At 45.2% G+C, this 24,393-nt stretch overlaps 1 protein-coding gene across 1 annotated transcript in view; it reads right to left on the bottom strand.

Moving 5' to 3' along the window:
• Positions 1–24,393, bottom strand: part of mboat1 (membrane bound O-acyltransferase domain containing 1) — a 185,626-nt gene that overhangs the window by 133,363 nt on the left and 27,870 nt on the right. The gene's annotated exons all lie outside the window — the stretch shown is intronic.

Raw genomic sequence — 24,393 nt, forward strand, 5'->3', positions numbered from 1 at the left:
CCCACCTAGGTTCCATATCCCTTAACACCCTTACCCAACAAAAGTTAATCAATCTCAATTTTGAAATTTTCAATTGACTGAGCCTCAACATCATTTTGGGGGGGAGAGTTCCAGATTTCCACGACCGTGTGTGTGAAGAAGTGCTTCCTGACATCACCCCTGAACAGCCCGACTCTAATTTTAAGGTTATGCCCCTTTGTTTTGGACTCGCCCGCCAGAGGAAATACTTTCTATCTACCCTATCAAATCCTTCAATCATCTTACAACACCTCAGTTAGATCATCCCATAATCTTCTATACTCATGGGAATACAAGCCTAGAATATGCAAACTGTCCTCCTACTTTAACCCTTTTAGACCCGGTATCATTCTGGTGAATATGCGCTGCACCCTCCCCAAGACCAATATATCTTTTCAAAACAGTTGGTGCAACTTTTATGAATCTAGTTTCTTTCTAAATATCAAAAGCTTTGCCTAAAGAGGTAGGTTTTAAGGAGCAACTTACAACAAGGCAGATGGAGAGGCAGAGGGGTTTAGGGAAGGAATTCCAGAGCTTAGGGCCTAGGCAGCTGAAGGCACAGCCGCCAATGGTGAGGCGATGGAAGTCAGGTTTCCGCGAGAGGCCAGAATTGGAGGAGCGCAGAGATCTCTAGGTTTGGACAGGCAGATTGACGAGAGACTGGTGCTTTCCTGTTTGACAAAATAAAAACTCCCTCCCAAGAAATGCGCGTTGCCAGTAAGCCCTGGTCATGAGATGCCGTAATCCAGTCAATAGCAGGAGGGTGACACACATCACCAAACAAGGCACCTTTTGCTATCTTGAAGGTACCTGTGTGGCGCCCAGATGGCTGTGCGCCCTATCGAGCTTCCTTCTTACTCAAACGGCACTATGCGTTCAGCTGATAGTGGCCTAGACATTCGGGCACGCCCATTTTTGTGGTGTGCAAAGGGGCACAGTTCGCTTTTTTAATGTAGTGAGTAGTTATGATCTGGAAAACACTGCCTGAAAGGGTGGTGGAAGAAGATTCAATCGTAACATTCAAAAGGGAATTGGATAAATACTTGCAAGGAAAAAACTTGCACGGCCACAGTGAAAGGATAGAGGAGTGGGTCTAATTGGATTGCTCTTTCAAAGGGCCGGCACAGGCATGATGGGCTGCATGGTCTCCCTCTGTGCTGTATGATTCTGTGATGTAGACCTGGTTTTCCTGAGTACAGCAGGTGCTGGCTGCCTCAGGGCAAACCAATCTTGCAGAGAGGGCCCCAAACATGTGTTAGGCCCCTTCTTTGCATGCAAAAGGGCCTAAATGCCCATTTCAGGTTGGGCACTACACGGCCATTTTTTAGCCTTAACCAATTATGCAGGTGGCACACTTCCTGCCCACCATATTGGAGGCAGAGGCATGGAGACTTGGAGGCTGCGCAACAGTTCTAGGCCATTATCTAGGATATGAGCTCTACAAGCAACTTGACCACAGCTATTTTCTCAAGTCACCAGCAATTGAAACAAATACCACAGCTATTTACTGGCAGGTAGCAGTAGTCAGCATCAGCTGTAACCATGGCAACTCACACTTAACGGCTACTGTGATTTCTGTGGCACCATTTCCATTAAAAAAAGTCATGCTACACAGCTGGTCCAGCGCAATAATCAAATACTCTTGCACCAACGCCCAGCATCAGACCCAATGTTGTGCCATTGCACCACTTCACAGTACAGGTAGACTATCCTTTATCCGAACTTCCGAAAACCGAAACCCTCTAAAAACCGAATTTTTTTTCGTTCAGCGTAAGTCGTGCGCACGACATGACCAGAGTGGCGCACGACTTACGCTGAGCAGGGCAGAGGGTCACTGAGTTCCCTCCTGGGTAGGAGATTGCAGGCCGAGCCGGGCAGTGTGAAGGAGGTATACCGGGAGAGTGAACCCAACAATACAGCAGCCCGTCCGATATTCTTTTCTCCCCCCCCCCCCCCGCAACCCCCGACCCCCCGCCGACCCCCACCCTTTCGGATAAGGGATAGTGTACCAGCCTTTATCCGCACTTCCGAAAACAGAAAACCTCTGAAAACCGAAAGTGGTGGCTTACGGGGTGCTGCCCCGTAATACCTTCTGAAATCCGAAATTTTCCGAAAACCGAAACACGGCTGGTCCCAAGGTTTTCGGATAAAGGATAGTCTACCTATACTCTACTCTGTAGAACAAAACAAAAGTGGACAAAATTAGGTCTCCTTCCCGAAGGACTTCAGGACATCATTCCTGCTACTGAACAAAAGTACTTATGAAAAGCCTTGTGCCGTATGCAAGACTTTTGATCAGTTCCACTCTGACATTAGGTGCAAGGTTACATCAATAAGGTACATTTCGTTGCACATCTAAACCCTCCCGTCAGATCAAGTTGATCCACTATGAACTGACATCATTGGCAGACAGCACAGGTCAATTAATATTTCAGAGTTAGGTAAGCCACTTCTATTTAATAACTCTTCTTTTTGTAGAATTACTGTACATAGGAATTAAAACACAGAAACAGGCAATTTGGCCCTCCTGGTTTGTGTTGCTATGGTCCCTCTGCGCAAGCAGTAGTTCTAATCCCATGTACCCACCCTGTACCCCTTTATTCCCCTTTCCTTCAAGCACCTATCTAACCGAATCTTAAATGTTGAAAAGGTCCTTGCTTCAATCACACACTTTGGTAAAGAATTACACAACCTCTCAATCCTCAAAAAAAAAAATCCCCTGCGCTCTATCCTAAATCTCTTGCATATAATTTTATATCTATGTCTTCTTGTTCGAGACACCTCCATTACTGGAAACAATCTGTTTCTATCTACTTTGTCCCAAACACCTTGATCTACTTTGTCCCAAACACCTTGATCCATTCCTCTCGCCTCCTTTAAAATCTTCCTCGTCTGCCGTCCACAACTCCACCCTGAGTTTCTCACCGAGATATCCTCCCTCAGCCACTGCACTGAGCACTCCTCATCCTCAATTATTTCATTCTCTACCTCAGCTCCCCTTGCCCTCTGAATTCACCACCCTCCTGTCCTCCCTGAACTTCACCCTAGAAATAAACTCTCCCACCCATATCCATGGCCACCCCCTCAACCTCTCCATCATTGACAAGGCCATCTCTGACCACTTCCCTGTATCGCTCATCACCCGCATCCTCCTGCATCCATCCCTGGCAAAAAAAAACTGCCCAAAGTCATTTACAATTATCCTTTCAAGCTCCCAACTGCCTATACTTATAAACTCTCACTAATTCATTCAGAATACTAAAACATCTGTATACTGGCAACTTGAGTTGCAATGCTTGCCAAGGTCACTCACTAGGTTTTTATTTTGAATGTGTTTCATATTGCTTTCAGAGCTTAGTCTGCTGGAGAAGGAAACAGGACAGGATTGCCCTCTGCCCTCATTATGGTTTCTGTTAGCTTCTGAACTACAAGCTCAGTTTATTTTGAAGTCTCTTTGAATCCAAGGAACGAAGATGGAAGTATGTCCCGCAAAATAAGTTACTAAAATGTAGAGATAGCTCGAGTTTAGGCTCTCGCAGAAGACATTGCTCAAATACCCAGTATTTGTACAAATGGGCCGAATTGCAGACTGCACCCCTAAATAGATATACTTACTGCTCTGGCGACACATCGGGGGAAATTTTAATACCCCATGATGGGCGAGAGAGATGGGGGGGGGGGGGGGTGAGGGGGAAATGGGTAACCCGACCCCCAACCCGCCACATATGTGCCTGCTGCAGGTAAGTGCTTTTTATGTTTTAGGCAAGTGCTTTTTATAGCACTGCTTTTGGGCCAGGAGGATCAGGAGTGCTCCCCCCGCCCCGCCAATGTTCCCTTTCATTTTTTGGGAGGTGCGCGGTCCCTTTAATGGGTTGCGCGACCCATTCAAAATACAGCACATGCACGGTTTTTCCTATTTAAAAGTCAATGAGCCGGCTGCGCAGCCTAAAAGGAACACTGCCCCCTCCCCAGCCCCTCAAGCAAATCTTGGGCTGCGATTGGCCGACCACCACCCCCCCCCCCCACCACCCAAACTCGCGATCTCTCCCGGTGCCCCCTCCCCCCCCCCACCCCCACAAACTCACGATTTCTCCCGGTGCCCCCGCCCCCCACTCCCAAACCCACGATTGCCAGTCCAACTCCTTCCCCACTCTAAACCCACAAACCTGAGCCTGTTCCCACTCCCTCGCGATTGCCGGTCTGACCTCCACTTCTGGCCCACAATCAGTTCAGTTCAGTTCAAATGCTTTATTGGCATGAAAGTTTACAGAGAACCATATTGCCAAAGCTTACATAGCAAAAAGGTACAGTTTTCCAACATTCTGTAGGTGTCAATCGATTTGACATTTGTTGGGTATATACAATATTACTTTTAAACAATATTAATTTTAAACAGTCTTTCTACTTCATTTGGTATGTTCAATATTAATTTTAAACAGTCTTACTTTTAAACAGTCCTCAGGTTGTGACATGTTGTTACATATTTAGCCCCAAGGTATGGTCTGTCTCCTTCTCCTAGGACTAATCTCAATTTTGACAGATCATCCAATTCCTTGAAATCTGGGGTTGTTTGGCTTAGCTTGTTGAATAATATGTTTCTTGATGTGTTGAATTTTTCGCATTTTAGGAGGAAATGCATTTCTGTTTCAACCTCGCCAGCCAGACATTGATCGCATATTCTATTCTCTCTAGGCTGCCAGGATTTCTTGTATCTGCCTTTTTCAATTTCCAGTTGGTGGTCGCTTAGTCTGTACCTGGTGAGGGTCTGTCTCTGTTTTGTGTCTCTGATGGTCGTGAGGTAGTCTGCCAGTTTATATTCTCTTTTTAGGGCCCGGTAACATTCTAATCTGCTTTGGCTTTCGGTTATTTTGTTCCAATGTTCCAGGTAGGTTTCTTTGCATTTTTTAATGATTTGGTTCACTCGGATTGGTGTTTGGACGGCTGTGTTGGTCTGGGGCTGGTCAGGGTCCGGCTGAGTACTTAGTTTCAGTAGCAGCTGACTCAGGGGACTCTTTTCTGGGTTTAGCTCTTGGGTCTGAAAGGCTTTGAAATGAAGGGTGTCTGGGGAGCTAGATTTGAGGTGATTTAGGAAGTTTAGTGCTCGTTTTTGGATGTTTATTATCAGTGGGTATCTGCCTAGTTCGGCTCTGCATGCATTTGTTGGCGTTTTTCTTTGGGTGCGAAGGATGCTTCGGCAGAATTCTGCATGTAGGGCTTCTATTGTGTGTTTTTCCCATTTAGTGTAGCTTTGGTGATTTAGCGGGCCCCATACTTCACTACCGTACAGTGCAATGGGCAGGATTATGCTGTCAAGAATTTTGAGCCAGATTTTGATTGGGATTTGGATGTTGTAGAATTTTCTTTTTATTGCATATAGGGCTCTTCGGGCTTTTTCTTTTAGTGCATTCACTGCTATGCTGAAGCTCCCTGATGCTGTAATAGTTAGACCAAGGTAGGTGTAGCTCATAGTGTGTCCTATAGTGGTATCACTGAGGGTAAACTGGTATTTGTTTTCCTGACATCTGGGTCTTTTCTGAAAAATCATGATGTTGGTTTTCTTTAGATTTACTGTTAGAGCCCAATTTTGGCAGTATTTGTCGAGTAGGTCTAGTTGTTGCTGTAATCCCTGTTCTGTGGGAGACAGCAGAACCAGGTCGTCCGCATAGAACAGGGACTTCACTTCTCCATCCAGGAGACGGAGACCTGGTGACTCGCTTTGCTCCAGCATGTCTGCTAATTCATTTATGTATATGTTGAACAGGGTCGGGCTCAAATTGCAGCCCTGCCGGACGCCTCTTCTCTGGGTGAAGAAATCGGTGCGTTTGTCTCCAATTTTGACCCCGCATTTGTTTTTCAGATACATTGATTTAATAAGGTCATAGACTTTGCCCCCTATTCCACACTGAAGAAGTTTATAATAGAGCCCTTCGTGCCATATAGAGTCAAAGGCTTTCTTGAAGTCGATGAAACAGGCGAATATTTTCCCATTTTTTGTTTGGTGTTTATGTTTTTCAATGAGGGTGTGAAGGGTATAGATATGGTCGGCGGTGCGGTGTTTTGGAAGAAAGCCTATTTGGTTTTTTCTGAGGATATTATGTTTGTTAAGAAAATCAAGTAATCTACTATTTAGAATACTGCAGAATAACTTCCCTAGACAACTGTTGACACAGATGCCGCGGTAGTTATTTGGGTCTGATTTGTTTCCACTTTTATATATGGGGGAGATTAGTCCTTGGCACCAGATATCGGGAAAACAGCCTGAGCGTAATATGATGTTGAATAGTTTGAGTATCGCACCCTGCATCTCCATATTGCTGAACTTTAGCATTTCATTTTTGATGTTGTCTGGGCCACAGGCTTTCTTTAGGTGGAGAGATTTTGTTTTTGTGGCCAGTTCTTTCCATGTGATTGGGGAGTCTAGAGGGTTTTGGTTGTCTTTAATTGTTGCTTCTAATGTGTGGAGTTTTTCTGTGACCTGATGTTGACTTGGGTTTGTTTTGTTTTTTGGGATGTCTTTGTAGAGGTTTTCAAAATGTGTTCTCCAGATGTCGCCATCTTGGATTGGTAATGCTTGCAATTGTGTTGTACTCAGGTTATTCCACATTTCCCAGAATTGTTTTGGATTGGTGGAGTTTTCAATTTCTTCGAGTATTTTGTGGGTATAGTTTTGTGTTTTGTTCCTAATGGTGTGTTTATATCTTTTGAGGGTTTCATTGTATCTAGTACGTAGGTCCGGATTGTTTGGTTGCCGATGCTTTTGGTTTGATATTTTTCTCAGGTCTTTTCTGGCATTTTTGCATTCGTGGTCAAACCATTTCATATTTTTATTTTGTCTTTTGTGATGCTTCCTCTTCTGTTTCACGAGGTCGGCTTTTACAGCTGCCTCATGGAAGATCATATTTATATCCTCTATGGCCGTGTTTACACCATCTCTGGTGATCTCATATAGATTTTCTTTAAATTTTGAAATTTTACTTGTGAGATCAGGTGAATTTAGTGCTGTGATGAATTTATCTCCACTGTCTGGGGCCCATCTGTATGTCTGGTTTATTTTATGTAGCTTACTGTGTTCCTTTTTTGTGTCTGTAGTTTGGGCAGAAAGTTTAAGGTACACATTTATTTGGTTATGGTCTGAGAGGGGGGATTGCTGCCTGACAGTGAATGCGTTGATATCGCAGGGGTCCAGGTCAGTGATTGTATAGTCCACCACACTAGACCCAAGAGTTGAGGAGTATGTGAGTCTCCCTAGGGAGTCCCCTCTGAACCTACCATTAACTATGTACAGGCCTAAGGCTCGGCAGAGTTGCACTACCTCCCTACCGCTTTTATTTATTTCACGATCAAGGTTGTTCCGATTTGCGATGGCTGGTGTGACATCTAAAGGGGTCTGGCCAAACACATGGTTGTTTCCCTGTGGGTCTATGAAGTCAGGTTCACAACCGGTCCTTGCATTTAGGTCCCCACATATTATCACCTTTCCTTGGGCCTGGAAATGGCTGATTTCCATGTGGAGAGTATCAAATAACTCCTCTTCGAAATATGGCGAATCTATTGGAGGTATGTAGATCGCACATAAGTAAACATCTTGTTTTGCTATTCCTATATTTTTATCTAGTTTTAGCCATACGTGTGATTTCCCCTGTTTTACCGGTGAGATGTGTTTGTCCAGTTCTCCCTTATACCACACCAATATTCCCCCGGAGGTTCTGCCCTTGCGTGTTTTAGTGTTCTTTACTGAGGGCACAATGATTTCATGGTACATTGGAGGACAGTGGGTCGGCATGTCCTTTTGGCACCATGTTTCTGTTAACACAATTATATCAATGTCTTTTATAGCTTTTAGGAATTCAGGGTCTGTACTCTTCATCCCAAAAGTTGAGGAGCGGAGGCCCTGGATATTCCAGCAGCTTATGTGGAAAGAACGCATTTATATAGTTCAATAAAACGAAATAAAATGGACCTATTTTGTGGGATGAGTGTGGAAACACTATTTTCTATAATGCTAAGTGATGATTTAGTATAAATTTCATGAGGCATGCACATATATCTATCTAATAATAGTAATAATACTGATAAGATAACAATAATGATAATGATAAATAACAATATTAATAATTTCTCCGGCTTTCTATCAGGCTGTTCAGCATCGTCATGATCTTTCTCAGTTGTTGGTCTACAGTCTGTGGTCTAGAGGGGGGGTCTTGGGTCAGGTATAAAAGCACGGTTCTGTTGTTGGTTTTGTAAAGGGGGGTGGGGGACATTGGTGGTCCTGTTTGGGCTCCCAATGGTAGGGGGGGTGGGAGGGCTGCGTCTTTTGGCAGTGTTTATGAGGTTTCTTGCGAAGACCCACATCCGCTGTTTGAGTAGATGTATTTCGTCATAGAGGTCCCTTGTGTTGATGTTTGGATGATGGGCCAGGGAGACGTTGGGGAGGACAGAACATCTCGTGTCGATCTCCCTGTTGGTGTTGTGGATTATATAGGCTGGGGTGTCCTTTCTGGGCAGTAGTGTGGAGATCACGATCCGCGCCTCGGGGAATTCCCTGCTGGCCTTTTCTGCCATCCTGCTCACCGCCCAAGCCGTGCCTTCCTGTAGGGTGCGTAGGTCGTTCGTGCCTGTGTGGATCACAATCCATTTGGGGCTTCCAAGGGATTCTTTGTTCAGGATCTTCATTGCTTGGCCTGTGTTGCTGCACCATTTTTTCAGGACTTGATGGTCTGGGAACAGCCTCTGGGGGTCCAGAAACTTTCCGTTGGAGTCGGTCAGCAGGACCGCCTGAGGGGCTGGTTTTTCAGACTGGGTAACAGTAGTCTGGGTAGGACTCGCCTGGTGGCTGGTTGTTGGCTGGGTTTCTGGGATATGTTGTGTGGCAGGAGCGGGGTTTGGGGCTTTCGGTGTGTCCTCGTTTGGGGGGGTATCTGTCGGTTTTTGTGTTCCTGTGTGTGAGGACTGGGTAGCAGTAGTCTGGGCATGACTCGACTGAGGGCTGGTTGGAGCGGGGTTTGTGGCTTTCGGTGTGTCTTCGTGTGGGGTGGCATCCGGCGGGTTCTGTGTCCTTGTGTGTGTTGTTTTTGTGTCCTCAGGTTTTTGGACCTTAAGAGGTTTGTGTTGCCTGCTGAGCCTTTCTACGGTCTCCTTCATTTTGTTTAGTTGAGTACGGAGTTCTTTGATCTCATTTCTTTGCTCCTCTATGGTCTTTCTCAGCTTGTGGATGGTGGACTCGTGTTCCGTTTTTAGCTGTTTGAATTCCTCCTTCAAATTCTTGGCCAGTGTTTCTCTGTATTCGTTGAAATCAAGTTCTAGTTTGGCCAGATTCTCTTTCATCATTTTGTTTTCGTTGAGAGGTGTGGGGGGGGTGGAGATGTACAGGGAGGTGTTTTCCTCTGCTGGTCTCTCTTCTTCTTCCTCCACTTGGCTCTCCTCATCCTCTGTTCGACTCTCTTTTGCTTCCTGTCCATTGGTCCTCTTTGTGTCTGCCTTAGTTTTCAACTGGGGGAATTCCTTTTCGAAGGTGTCCAGATTTTCCACATTCCCCTGTATCATGATCTTTCTATTTTTGTTGTAGTAGCTTATGGTTAGCAGGGGGTCATCTTTATCTAGGTTTCCATCTTTACATATTTTCAGTCTGCCTCCACTGCCAATACCTTCACTGGAGACGTATGTGTAGTGTTTTTGTAAAGTCTCCTTCCAGGAGGTGACGTATTCGGTGTAGAATATGAGGTTGTTCTTCAGCTTAGTCCCTTTGTGTGTGGTATAGTCCACGTAGAGGATTTCTGGGTTATTTTTTAGTGTTGTGTACTTGTATTTTTCCTTTGCTTTATTTTTTGTGCATTGCTCAGGATATATCATTTCCCTGCTCATTGTAGTCGTTTGTTTTTTGTCTCAGATAGATAACTTTTTTTTTCTCTTTTTTGTGTCGTGTTCCACCTCAGCCCACTTTTAGGTCCAAAATTGGGAGTTTTTCAGGGGTTCATCTTTGATATAGCTGCTCTTAAAGGTTTATCTTTCTCTTTTTCTCACAGGCTCTTGGTTCGGGTAGTTTATCGTTTCTCTCGGGTTTCTATTCCTTTTCCTCGCGGGTTTGTTGTTCTTTTTCCAGGTTTTTTTTTTTTTTTTTTCGAGCTAAATTTAAATAAAATTAAACTTTTTCCGAACTAACTTTAACTAAAATGGAACTTAGGTAGAGTTAGGTAAAACTTATTTCTCCGGCTTTTTCTCTCCAGCTGGTGTTTCCTCTCCTCTCTCTCTCTCACGCTCTCTCGCTCCGTCTCTCTCTCTCTAGGTGCAGTTACCTCTCTTTGCTCCTTTTCTCCTTTCAGCCGTTTCCCTTCGTTCAAATTTCGCGCTCTCAGCTCTCAGCTCCCAACGCTCTCTCCGGGCTTCTGCCCTGGCCCCAGCCTCTCGGCTCGGCTGTGCTGTCCCGGCCCGGTGTTTGTCCGAGTTTCTCCGACCCCGGAGTTTCTCTGGTTTCAGGCCCCGGGCTTGCTCGCTCTCCAGGCCCGACCAATCTCTATCCCATCCCCCGCCCCTCCCCCGGATCTTCCCTGCCTGCAGCCTTCGACTGCTGGTTTTCCAAGACATTTAATCTGGCTAGTTGCCGAGCGGGAAACTGAGCATAAAGAATGATAATGAGGTCCTGCCATTAAATTAGTCAGGACCTCTACACTCCCAGGATTTCCAGGTTCGGCCCGCAACCGCCACCACCATCCCCCGCCCCGCAAACATGCTCCCTCCCTGTAAATATTGGGGCCAGTAAATCTGGCACCTTATATGAAGACAGAAAATTTAGGAATTTGGCTCTGTGCCAATTTGGGTATATTTCAGAAGAGCCATGGGGAAATTAGGTATAAGAATAAGAACATCAGAATTACATAGGATATACAGCACAGAAACAGGCCATTCGGCCCAACCAGTCTATGGCGGCGTTTATGCTCCACTCGAGCCTCCTCCCGTCTTTCCTCATCTAAGTCTTTCAGCATAACCCTCGATTCCCTTCTCCCTCATATGCTTGTCCAGCCTCCCCTTAAATGCATCTATACTTTTCACTTCAACCACTCCCTGTGGTAGCAAGTTCCACACTCTCATCACTCTTTGGGTAAAGAAGTTTCTTCTGAATTCCCTATTGGATTTCTTGGTGACTATCTTATATTGATGGCCTCTAGTTTTGCTCTTCCCCACAAGTGGAAACACTCTCTCTCTGTATGCACTCTATCAAAACCTTTCATAATTCCTTTCATAATTTTAAAGACCTCTGTTAGGTCACCCCTCAGCCTTCTTTTGTCAAGAGAAAAGAGACCCAGCCTGTTCATCCTTTCCTGCTATGTATACCCTCACATTTTTTGGTATCATCCTTGTAAATCTTCTCTGCATCCTCTCCAGTGCCTCTATATCCTTTTCATAATATGGCGACCAGAACTGTACAGAGTACTCTAAGTGTGATCTAACCAAGGTTTGATACAGGTTTAGCATAACTTCCCTACTTTTCAATTCTATCCCTCTAGAAATAAACCCTAGTGCTTGGTTTGCTTTTTTTATGGCCTTGCTAACCTCTGTCGCAACTTTTAGTGATTTGTGTATTTGTACTCCTAGGTCCCTTTGTTCCTCTACCCCACCTAGACTCGCACCCTCCAAGTAATAATTGACCTCCTTATTCTTCCTACCAAAATGTAATACCTCACATTTATGTGTTGAACTTCAATTGCCAATTATATGCCCATTCTGCAAGTTTATTAATTTTCTCCTGTAATTTGTTGCAGTCCTCCTCAGTATTGACTATCCCCCCCAATTTTGGTGTCATCCGCAAATTTAGAAATTGCGTTTTTGATTCCAAAATCTAAATCGTTAATATAAATTGTGAACAACAGTGGTCCCAGCACTGATCCTTGTGGAACACCACTACCCACCTTCTGCCACTCTGAATAGCTACCCTTTACCCCTACTCTCTGCTTTCTGTCTTGAAGTCAGCTAGCTATCCATTCTGCTACTTGTCCCCTTACTCTGCATTCTCTGACCTTGTTCATTAGTCTAGTCTATTATGAGGTACCTTAAGGACTAAGAGTGTTAAAAAAAAAACCTGAAGGCTTTGTGTCTTAATGCGAGGAGCATTCGTAATAAGGTGGATGAATTAGCTGCGCAAATAGATGTAAACGGATATGATGTAATTGGAATTATGGAGACATGGCTCCAGGGTGACCAAGGCTAGGAATTCAACATCCAGGGTTATTTAATATTCAGGAAGGACAGGCAAAAAGGAAAAGGAGGTGGGGTAGCATTGCTGGTTAAAGAGATTAACACAATAGTAAGGAAGGATATTAGCTCTGATGATGTGGAATCTGTATGGGTAGAGCTGAAAAATACCAAGGGGCAGAAAACGTTAGTGGGAGTTGTATACAGACCCTCAAACAGTAATGCTGAGGTTGGGGATGGCATTAAAAGGGAAATTAGAGATGCATGCAATAAGGGCACTGCAGTTATCATGGGTGACTTTAATCTACATATAGATTGGGCTAACCAAATTGGTAACAATACTGTGGAGGTGGAATTCCTAGAGTGTATACGGGATGGTTTCCTGGACCAATATGTCGGGGAACCAACTAGAGCTCAGGCCATCTTAGACTGGGTATTATGTAATGAGAAAGGATTAATTAGCGAGGCCTCTTGGGGAGGTGCGATCATAATGATAGAATTCTTCATTAAGATGGAAGAGTGAAGTAGTTGACTCAGAGACTAGGGTCCTGAATTTAAATAAAGGAAACTACGATGGTATGAGGCGCGAGTGGTTAGGATGGATTGGGGAACATTACTTAAAGGGTTGATGGTGGATAGGCAATGGCAAACATTTAAACATTGCATGGATGAAGTACAGAATTTGTTCATCACTGTTTGGCATAAAAATAAAACAAAAAAGGTGACTCAATCGTGGCTAACAAGGGAAATTAGGGATAGCATAAGATTCAAGGAGAGGACATATAAATTGGCCAGAAAAAGCAGCAAAACTGAGGATTGGGAGCAGTTTAGGAACATAAAAACTGACTGTAAAAGCTTCTATAGATATGTGAAGAGAAAAAGATTGGTGAAGTCAAGCGTAGATCCCTTGCAGTCAGAATCAGGGGAATTTATAATGGGGAACAAAGAAATGGCTGACCAATTAAATATATACTTTGTGTCCTCCTTTGTGAAGACAGAACCAAACAACCTCCCAGAGATGTCGGGGAACATAGGGTCTAATGAGAGGGAGGAACTGAATGAAATCAGTATTTGTAGGGAAATGGTGTTAGGGAAATTGACGGGATTGAAGGCCGATAAATCCCCAGGGCCTGATAATCTACATGTTAGGGTACTTAAGGAAGTGGCCCGAGAAATAGTAGATGCATTGCTGGTCATCTTCCAAAATTCTATAGACTCTGGAACAGTTCCCATGGATTGGAGGATAGCTAATGTAACCCCACTATTTAAAAAGGGTGGTAGAGAAAAAATGGGGAATTATAGACCGGTAAGCCTGACATTGGTAGTGGGGAAAATGCTAGAGTCCATTATAAAAGATGTAATAGCAGAGCACTTGGAAAACAGTGACAGGATCGGACAAAGTCAACATGGATTTACAAAAGGTAAATCATGTGTAACTGATCTACTGGAATTTTTTGAGAATGTAACTGGTAGAATAGATAAGGGAGAACCAGTGGATGTGGTGTATTTGGACTTTCAGAAGGCTTTCGATAAGGTCCCGCATAAGAGGTTAGCGTGTAAAGTTAAAGCACATGGGATTGGGGGTACGGTACTGTCTTGGATAGAGAACTGGTTGGCAGACAGGAAGCAAAGAGTTGGAATAAATGGGTCTTTTTCCGAGTGGCAGGCAGTGACTAGTGGGGTACCGCAGGGATCGGAGCTAGGACCCCAGCTATTCACAATATATATATAAATGATCTAGACGAAGGAACTAGATGTAATATCTCCAAGTTTGCAGATGACACAAAGCTGGGTGGGCGTGTGTGCTGTGAGGAGGATGCCGAGAAACTCCAGTACGATTTGGACAGGTTGGGTGATTATACTGCATTTGCCGTGCATCTGCCCAATGTGGATAAATGCGAGGTTATCCACTTCGGTGGCAAAAACAGGAAGACAGATTATTATCTGAACAGCAATAGATTGGGAAAAGAGGAAGTGCAACGAGACCTGGGTGTCCTTGTGCACCAGTCGCTGAAGGTAAGCATGCAGATGCAGCAGGCGAATGGTATGTTGGCCTTCATAGCGAGAGGATTTGAGTACAGGAGCAAAGATGTCTTGCTGCAGTTGTACAGGGCCTTGGTGAGACCACACCGAGTATTGTGTGCAATTTTGGTCGCCTTATCTGAGGAAAGATGTCCGACGCTGCACTGTGCACTGCCCGTGCACAGTGTGCCCTGCCCGTGCACAGTGTGCCCTGCCCGTGCACAGTGTGCCACATAGCAATATAACTACACCATACCAAAGTAGTTCCATACCAAAGTAGTTCCATTTAACGATATGATACTATAACAATGTAACACTTGCCATGAAGAGAGTGCAGCGAAGATTCACCAGACTGATACCTGGGATGGCAGGAATGACGTATGAGGAGAGATTGGGTTGATTAGGCATATATTCACGAGAGTTTAGAAGAATGAGAGGGGATCTCATTGAAACTTATAAAATTCTAACAGGACTAGACAGACTAGATGCAGGAAGGATGTTCCCGATGGCGGGGGAGTCCAGAACCAGGGGTCACAGTCTAAGGATAAGGGGTAAGCCATTAAGGACTGAGATGAGGAGGAATTTCTTCACCCAGAGTGTGGTGAACCTGTGGAATTCTCTGCCACACAGGGCAGTTGAGGCCAATTCATTAAATATATTCAAGAAGGAGTTGGATATATTTCTTGAGGCTAAAGGGATCAAGGGATATGGGGAGAAAGCAGGGACAGGGTACTGAATTGGGATGATCAGCCATGATCGCATTAAATGGCGGCGTGGGCTCGAGAGGCCGAATGGCCTACTCCTGCTCCTATCTTCTATGTTTCTATGTTTCAGAAACACATCTTCAGGTTGTTTTCCAAAGTTAAACACAACAAAGATCACATTTATCGAACCAAAATGGAACTAGATTAATTGCTGGGAGGGGTGCTACATTCCTTTTCAAATAAAAAACAAGAGAATGTGTTGCTTGGTGTTGGCTGGTTCCTTCTCTCTTTTTTGCTTTTCCGCGACCTCTGAAAATGGAGGCCATTCCCATTGTTTGCAGTTAGGAACACTCAAATGCCTTGCGAAATGTGAGCATACCTCTTGTTGGTAGCTATGAGAACAATCATAACTTCAGATTTAACTTTTTCATAATATACGGATGCCTTGGGTGTGCAAAACACCATAAAGCGCATTACTGATCAAAGTTTTAGAGCTTTTAGTCTCCAAATTACAACAGCAAAAGATTGTTCCCCACCCAATGCCAACCAGAAGCACACAAAATCCCAGGTTCGGTCTCTGGTCTGGTTTGATTTTGCGCAACTCAACAGGAGCAGCACAATCATTGCCTCGGTGACTAGGCTGGAGAGCAGAAAAACTGAGCCATGGGTTGCTGCTTCTGATCACCATCTAATGCCAACTGTTGGAAAACGCATGCAAGCTATCAGGTTCATCTGTGGTGCCCTCCATGGTCAAAATATCTGCCGACAGTCACCATCTATATTCTCCTATGATGGGTGGTGCCAGTTCTCAGTTGGAGGAGATACTGGAGGGCTGGCAGCATCCATCCAGCTCGATCCCAGCATACAGCTGATGGGAAGGGAAAGACCTCCTGTTCAATTACTAACTTGTGCTCCTAGCTCTACCAGACAACACCGCACACACACCAACCCAGATAACCATTTGAACTCCAAAGTTAGTAACTGCAACATATACCAAACTTTTGTCAGTTTGCACTCCAACATGTGTGACTGGCACCAATTCAAGACACAAAGAGAAACAGTAAATTGGTTGCATTAAGCTCTATGGTGGATATATCGAAGGCCTTCTGAAGTTCGAAGAACAGCACAATAAAGGTTCGGAATACAGTGCTACAGTCCTTTCAACTATGTTTGTTGAATTATCTCACCAATATTGCTCAGTCAACTGGCCACGCTAAAAGATGATGGATGAATTGACCAGGCAGAAAACACCCATTGTTAAACTATATTATTCAGACTAAAACTAATAGTTATAGTTATTTACAAGAAATATAACAGAAACAAAATAAAACTTCAAGTAACCAGCAAAACAATTCCTGAAAGGATCTGAAAATTACCTTTTATAAGTCCAAAGTCTTTGTGTGCTTTTTAGAACCTTCACTTAGTATCGCCCCTCCCTATCTCTCTAACCTCCTCCAGCCCTACAACCCTCCAAGATCTCTGCGCTCCTCCAATTCTGACCTCTGGCGCATCCCCAATTTTCTTCGCTCCACTATTGGCGGCCGTGCCTTCAGCTGCCTCGGCCCTCAGCTCTGGAATTCCCTCCCCAAACCTCTGCATCCCCAATTAAGACAATCCTTAAAACCTACCTCTTTGACCAAGCTTTTGGTCACCTGTCCTAACATCACCTTATATGGCTCGGTGTCAAATTTTGTTTGATGATCACACCCGAGAAACGCCTTAGGATGTTTTACTACATGAAAGGCACTATATAAATGCAATTTGTAGCTGTTGTTATTGTAATGATATATTACATAGAATATACAGCACAGAAACAGGCCATTCGGCCCAACTAGTCTGTGCTGGTGTTGAGACTCCACACGAGTCTCCTCCCATTCCATTGGTCAGCTTCTGACTGGCGAGCTGCATCAGGACGCCTGACTGACATCTTCAGCTTGCCAGGCAAATGAGGCCCGAAGCCAAGTATCAATCGGGCCTCAGGCTGCCAGGGACCGGCGCGCAAAGCACTGACTTGCCACCTGTTTTGGGCGCAAATCCAACTTCTTGGCCCAAGTCCATTCAGATGAGCAGGAGGTTCCAGCAGCTAGTTCTCTCCTATTTAAAGTATGATTAGTCTATGGAGATATGCAATGGACTGGGCAGGATATTGTAACAAAAGCAAAATACTAGAAATCTGAATTAAAAACAACAAATGCAGGAAAGAGATATATATTAGAAGCCCTCTGACAATCCAAACCAAGAAGTGGAGATAGCGGGGTCGATTTTCATTCAGCAGTCGGGAAGGAGGCGGGACTACAACTTTCGGGTTTTAGTCCCGCCTACATCGACGTCCGGCCAATCCACGCGATTTTCCCTTGATTGACCTGGTTGAGCCCGCCTAGCGGGCTCAGCAGGCCAATTAAGGGCCACCCGGCAACAGATGACGCCTCAGACTGAAATTTCATCTGTCAAGAGTTCTTGACAGATGAAATATCAGTGTTTCACAGCTGTTTGAAGCTGTCAAACACTGACAGTCTGACTCCTAACCTGAATCCTTCTCCACAGACTCAGTTAGAAATCTCACCGGCAATGAAAGCTGAAGACTGTCACTTTTGACAGCTCGCAGCCATTTTACTTTCAGTGCCAGCTGAGTGATGGACTCCCGAAACCTAGAGGAAGAAAGGCTGTAAAGGTAAGTACAGGTAATTTAAACTTCTTTACACACTTTAGACACACCAAACACACTTACCTTTGCACTCATGCACCCATCACTCACCTGAACACCGACATCGCGACCCCTCCAAGTCCTTCAACCCAATGGCCCGCCTGCTCTAACCTGGCGTGGTTTGGAGTCGTCGGGAATCCCACACGACACCCCTCAAAATAGGGATTAGGCTAAAACTGCCTGTTAACTACCTGTTAACAGGCAGTTAATTGGCACTAATCCCTTCCCGCCTCGGGTCGGCGGGTCCCAGAGCGGGGCGCCCGCCCCGTGAAACTTACGTGGAGGCGGGTTTTGGGCGGGATGGTGTTGGGACCCCCAAATTCAGGATTTTTGCCCCCCGCACGCCTAAAAGCCCGCCTCATGGCACACTGAAAATCACCCCCAGAGAAAACACACACTCTCTTATATAATATCAAACAGGCTTTCCATAGTAGACACACTGAAAATCAACCCCAGAGAAAACACACACTCTCTTATATAATATCAAACAGGCTTTCCATAGTAGACAATCAGTTCTACTATTTGAATAGAAAGGGTTGGAACAGAAGTTTTATGACCTGTTTAATATGTAAATAGAATGTTAAAAGCAAATGAAACAGCCTGCCGGCTCTCAAGCAGCTAGCATGGTTCTCACTCAAAATGGAAGAATATACTGACAACCTCAACACCAATTCATTTGGAGATCCAATTACCTGATGAATATGGGTAGGGATGTCACAGAGGGAAGCCAGCTAGTCTACAACCACCATGCTGATGTCTCCATTATTATATTTATAGGTCTCTTATTATATTGTTTAAGCCAATACCAAGACAAAACAAAGCTCTTTGAAGCCAATCTTGAAGTTATATTAGTCTACAGTCCTCAATCACACGAACTAAAAAAAAAATGCAACACAGAAATGTTACTGTTTGAGGCATAACAGAGTTCTGCTTCCATCACATCTACTGGGCTGGAGGAAATATCTCTGCAAGTTTGGAATTTAATAAAATGTGTTATTTTAATAGTAGCTGCAATCATAATACAGCCCATGGGCCATTTGAAGCCCACCTCTCCTTCACCTTCACCTTCACCGCTTTGCAGAAGTGCTGCTTCACTTGGTTCTGGGCCTCCAATCATTGCCTGTTCAGTTGCATGTTGACTGAGCTGGAATTCAGTGCTGTCCCCTCTCTTGCAAAACTCAGCGAAGGACTACCATTGAAGGCACGGCTATCACAGCTTCCTTACAAGCAACTGACAGGGCTGTACTAAAACTGAACTATAAATCCTGTAGGTTTTTGTTGGAAAGGACTAACCTTCACTTGGCAACTACTCACAGTAGCATAATTAAAACCAGAAACTCTTGAATCTGAGAAATCACTTGTGCAGACCCACGCCCACTGTACAGAATTGCCAAGAGTGGCTCTTAACAAAAAGCTAGTGTTCAACACTGCCTCATAGGGAGCCATCTGGTAAACGGCACCATTAGAATCCTGGGTACAGACCCTTAAAATGACAGTCAGCTACTATAGATCATAGCCACTTCCATAAGCCACGCATCAACGGTAATCTTTGGCTGTTGGTCTGGCAACTAAACCACCCTGTTCTAGCCTGTTCTCCCAAACCTGATCAACTTGGGCCTAGAAATTGGGCTGCTTACCGCCACCTGTTTGCGCCGTTGTCCTAGTGAAAAATGGCAGCCGTCACTCTAGCGCCCTTTTCTGGCGCAGGACTTGGCAGCCACCATTTGGGTAAGGGCCTTAGCGCTGCCGATAGCCATGTCTGCAAACTTCAACCATAGTGCCGAGTTCAGCGCTGAGTCCTAAGCTCGCTCTAAAAAGTGAGCATTCAGCAGACTGACAGAAGCAGTCAGCACTTCTTAAAGTGACACACACATCTTTCAGGTAAGTTTGCATTTAAGGTTTTTAAAATTTTATTGAAGTAGTGGCTTGGTGCAGTACATGTTAAAAGTTTTTTTTTATAAAAGCGTGCAGGGAGTGCTGCTGGATTCTTGCAAGGCCTCGGATGTTCAAGGAAGGCTTCTGAGAAGACAGAAAATGCTGGAAATACTCAGGTCAGGCAACATCCGTGAAGAGAGAAATTGAGTTCACGTCTCAGGTCGTAATGCTGCCTGACCTGCTGAGTATTTCCAGCATTTTCTGCTTTTATTTCAGATTTACAGCTTCCACTCAGAGGGAAGAGGAAGACGCAGAAGAGGAGAAAGCTGAAGGAAGGATGCAATCCAGACAGCCCCTTTCTGGTCAAGATATTCGGGATGGAATCATCTGCCTGCGGTACCAGTGACCACAACCCCAATTCCCCTTTCAACATTTGCCCCACACCTTACCTTCCCTCTGTTACTGACCATCACAGCGTTCTCTTGGCCACAATGCTGAAATAAAAGCCGCCACAAAGAAAACATTTCAATCCAACTTTATTCATCCATCCATCCAATATGACATCAAGAAATCAACTCATCATCCTTATGCATTCTCTTAGCGACTGTCTTGTATGTGCCTTTGCCTTTCCTGCTGATGTCACGCCGTGCTAACCCAGAGGCTGCAGCTAGTGGAAGGCTGCTGACTTTCAGTGGGGAAGACTGCAGATGGCCTTGCAGGTCGACCTTGAGAAGCTGGTGACTGGGAGTGTGAAATTGCGTAACAGTGTTTCTTGTTCTTCTTCTTGACTCTAATCTCCCTCTTCTTGGTCACCCACTGGCTGGGCAGGCTGTATTTCTTGGGTGTGTGAAATGAAAAAGGCACAAAGGTGGAGTTCTGGTGAGGGGAGGGCAGGAAAGCAGGAGGTGCATGCCAGAAGAAGGATAATGTATGAAGATACCAGCATCTTGATTCCTTTAAGCCCTGCCACTGGCCAAGGGCTCAGCCGTGGCCCTGTCAAGAATGGTCTTTACCGTCTCCTCCAAGGGGTGAGGTGAGACTAGGAATGGGAGGTGTGCCTCGTGTTTGGTACAGATTGTTGGAAGGTGAGTGATTGCGGGGTAGGGCGGGGGAAGTCGTGCATTGAGAAGTGTGTGAGGCTAGTGGTGCAGTTGGTGGGAGACGGCTCTTGAAGATGCATTCATTGACGTTGACCACTGGTCTGAGCTTCTTTGGGCACTGGAGCCAGGTTGTGGAGTGACACTGCTGGCAGTGATGGCCTCAGTGATGTGGTCCCACATCCTTCTTTCTGGCCCCTGTGGGTAGAGGACCTCTCTTAAGCTTTGTGCAGTGAGTCAACGCTGCAAGTGCTGCATGCAACACCCTGGGTGCTCCTTCTCTGGCTTGCTGAGCCATTTGTGTTAGTGCTGAAGCACATTTCCCATTTGTTTTGGTGTGGAAGGCAATTCAGCTTTAAGAGCTGAAGGCTGCCATTTGGGAATTCTTTTAATTTTTTTTTCCAGAAGGCAGTTGAGCTGTAAGGGTTAAAAACTGCCTATTTTTCCATTTTTTTCTATTTCAGAAGGCAGTTCCCCTTTAAGAGACCAACAGTGCTTTCTGAAATGACAGCCTCGCTTTCAAAGTAGGATATTCTTGCTGTAATGACACTACAGCCACACTACGTCCTGCTGGGACGAACACCACCAGGACGGTGTTACAGTGAGTCTAGCGCTGGACTAATGTTACGTTGTCCTGAGCGTCAATTTCTCGGTCCTGCCAATGCCACCATTTTTGGCAGCCGTTAACACTTGCCTGCGGTGACACCGGCAGCTCTTGGGGTGTTCACAAATTTCTACGCCACGGACATTAAGTGCTATGAATTTGCAAGCTAAATAGCCTCATCACTGAGATCGTTGTAGATGAGCTCTATTTATCATAGGATCTAATGTTTTGGTACAGAAGGACAGCATTATATATATGGGCGCTCCCCTGTCTATCCTAATCATATTCACCTTTTTAGCCTTTAATATTTTTTCTTCAAGTTTTTATCAAATTCACTCTTAAATGTTATGATTAATTCAATTTGAGTAATTACCCGTGGTAATGCAAACCCCATTCAAACCACCATTTGCATGAGAAACATTCATCTGCCCTCCCCTTTTATGCTCCTACGATTAATTCTAAATGAATCCCTCGTTACTGACTATTTGAAATAATCAACAGTGTAGCTGTAAGAGGCTGGGTACTCTGCAACAAGAAGTTCACCTCCTGATCCCTCAAAGCCTCTCCACCATCTACAAGATGGCCAGGTGTACGACGGAATATTCACTACTCGTCTGGATTGATGCAGCTGCAACAACTTGCATTTATACAACACCTTGCACGTAGAAAAACAACACACGGTGATTCAGAGATGCGCAAACAAAAATCGACACCAAGACAAAGAAGGAGCTATTGGGACTGGTGACTAAAAGCATGGTCAAAGAGGTGGGTTTTAAAGGAGAAGTTGGAGGTGGAGAGGCAGATAAGATTAGGCAGGGAATTCCAGAGCTTAAGGCCTAGATGGCTGAAAGCAAAGCCGCCATTGGTAAGGCGAAAGAAGTGGGGGATGGACAAGAGACCAGAGTTGGGGTAAGAGAGTGTTCTCGGATGGTTGTAGGGCTGGAGAAAATTACAGAGATAAGAAAAGGTGAGGCCACAAAGTTATTTGAACGCGAGGATGAAAATTTTAAATTGAAGGCATTGCAGGGACAGGAGCCAGCGAGCACAGGTAATCAGTGAGCAGGACAGGATATAGGCAGCAGAGTTTTAGTTGAGCTTAAGTTTATGGAGGGCAGAGGATGGGAGGCCGGCCAGAACGGCTTTGGAATAGTCGAGTCTGGAGGTGACAAAGGCATGGACTGAGAGCTTTGGCAGCAATTGAGCTGAAGCAGGGGCAAAGATGGTTAATGTTATGGCGGTAGAAATAGGTGGTCTTTGTGATGGTGAGGATATGGGAAGCTCAGCTGATTGTTTGTCAAATAGGTTGCAGTCTGATTCAAACTTCTGTGACTTTGATCAAGGCTGTTTCAGTGTTGTAATGGGCTGAAATCTGATTGGAGAGATTCAAATAGGTTTGAGGGTAAGGTGGGCACAGTTTTGGGAGGCAACACGGGCAAGGAATTTGGAAATGAAAGGGTGGTTAGAAATGGGGTGATACTTTGCAAGGACAGCAGGGTCGAGGGTGGGGCTTCTTTTGAGGAGGGTGTGAGAATGGCAGTTTTCAAAGGGAGGGGCATAGTACTGGAGGAAAAGGAAACATTAACAATGCCGGCTAGCATGGGGGCCAGGAGGGGAGGTTGGACGGCCAGCAGTTTAGTGGGAATGGGGTTAAGAGAGCAGGAGGTGGGTCTCATGGACAAGATGAGTTTGGAGAGGGCAAATGGGGAGATAGGACAGAAAGTCGAGAAAGGTTTGGGTTCAAGGCTAGGCTTGAGGGAGATTTGGCTTAGTGGGTAAGGGGGTGGTGGAGGGGGAATACAGGCAACTGAATGAATGGCCTCAATCTTAGTGACAAAGAAATCCATGGGATCCATCCATGTTGTTGGAGCCAAGGGTAAAGGGAGCAGGGGAGGGGAGTTTAAGGAGTCGGTTTGTAGTGGAACAAAGCTGGGAGTTATCTTTGCTCTCCAAAATGATCCTGCAGTAGTGAGTGGCTTTGGCGGAGGAGAACAAGGCCCAATAATGCTTGGCGTGGACTAGCCAGATCTGTGGTGGATGGCTAAACCAACCATGTGCCAGATACGCTTAATTCTGCGCCCCTTGGACTTAAGGAAGTGACGGTGGAGACCATACCAGCAGATCAATGAGGATGGGAGAGAGTAAAGGTTTTACTGGGAACAAAGGTGATGGTGAGGAAATGGTTGAGCAAGTTGGCATCTGAGAAGTATCGTGGCAAACAGAGGGCCAAAGGGTAGACAGTTGGGAGCTTGAAAGTGCAATTGTAAGTGACTTGGGACAGTGTTTCTTTCCAAGAACAGGTGCACAGGTATGTGAGGTTGGAAGGAGGTAGGGGGTGTGGGTGGTAAGGGAGTGATCGGAGAAGGCTTTGTCTGTGATTCAGACAATGGGAGTAGAGGTCACATGAGATGGCGTGGTCGAGGGTGTGGCTGTGAATATGGGTAGGAGAGTTTAAAAGAGTGCAGGAGAGCAGTAAAATCAAAGTAGAGATGGCAAGCAGAGTTGAGATGGAGATTAAAATCACCAAGGATGAGGAGACACTCGCAGAGGCTGAAGGATGAAAGATGGGAGGATAATTCAGTGAGAAACTCGGGTTGGGGCTTGAGGAGCGGAAGAGAATGAGGATATTAAAGGAGAGGCTAAAGGAATGAAACAAGGTGAGGTGATCAAAGGAGGACAAGATGCCAGAGGAGTAGGGGAGAAGAAAACAAGGTGTAATTTGGTGATAAGAGCCACACCACAACCGCAGCGGTTTGGGCATGGGAGGTGGTGGAAAGTATAGCCAAGTAGGAGAGGCTGCAGTAATGGGCAGGGTTTCACCACCCGTGAGCCAGATTTCTGTCAAAGCCATGATGTCAATGCAATCATCCACAACTGGGTTGGATAGCAAGGGCTGCGAGTGAGCGGACATTGTGCAAGTACATGCAGCGATGGGCGGAGAATGAGAGGAATTCCATACCTAACACTACAACCTGCGAACAAATAACCAAAATCATTTCCTCTCAAACCTTTCCAGAAGTTTGAAGACTTCTATTAGATTCCCCTTTAACCATTGCTCCAGTGAATATGGCTGTTTTTAAGTCTCTAATGGCTGTATCCTCTCATCCCTGGTTTAATCTCAAGTGAATTTAAGTCACATTCTTCCATGACGCCAATATTCATTCTGCAATGGGACGCCCAAACTGC

This window comes from Somniosus microcephalus, chromosome 5 (assembly GCF_052327205.1).
Source record: "Somniosus microcephalus isolate GS21.2 chromosome 5, FLI_Smic_1.0, whole genome shotgun sequence".
NCBI classification, from domain to species: domain Eukaryota; kingdom Metazoa; phylum Chordata; class Chondrichthyes; order Squaliformes; family Somniosidae; genus Somniosus; species Somniosus microcephalus.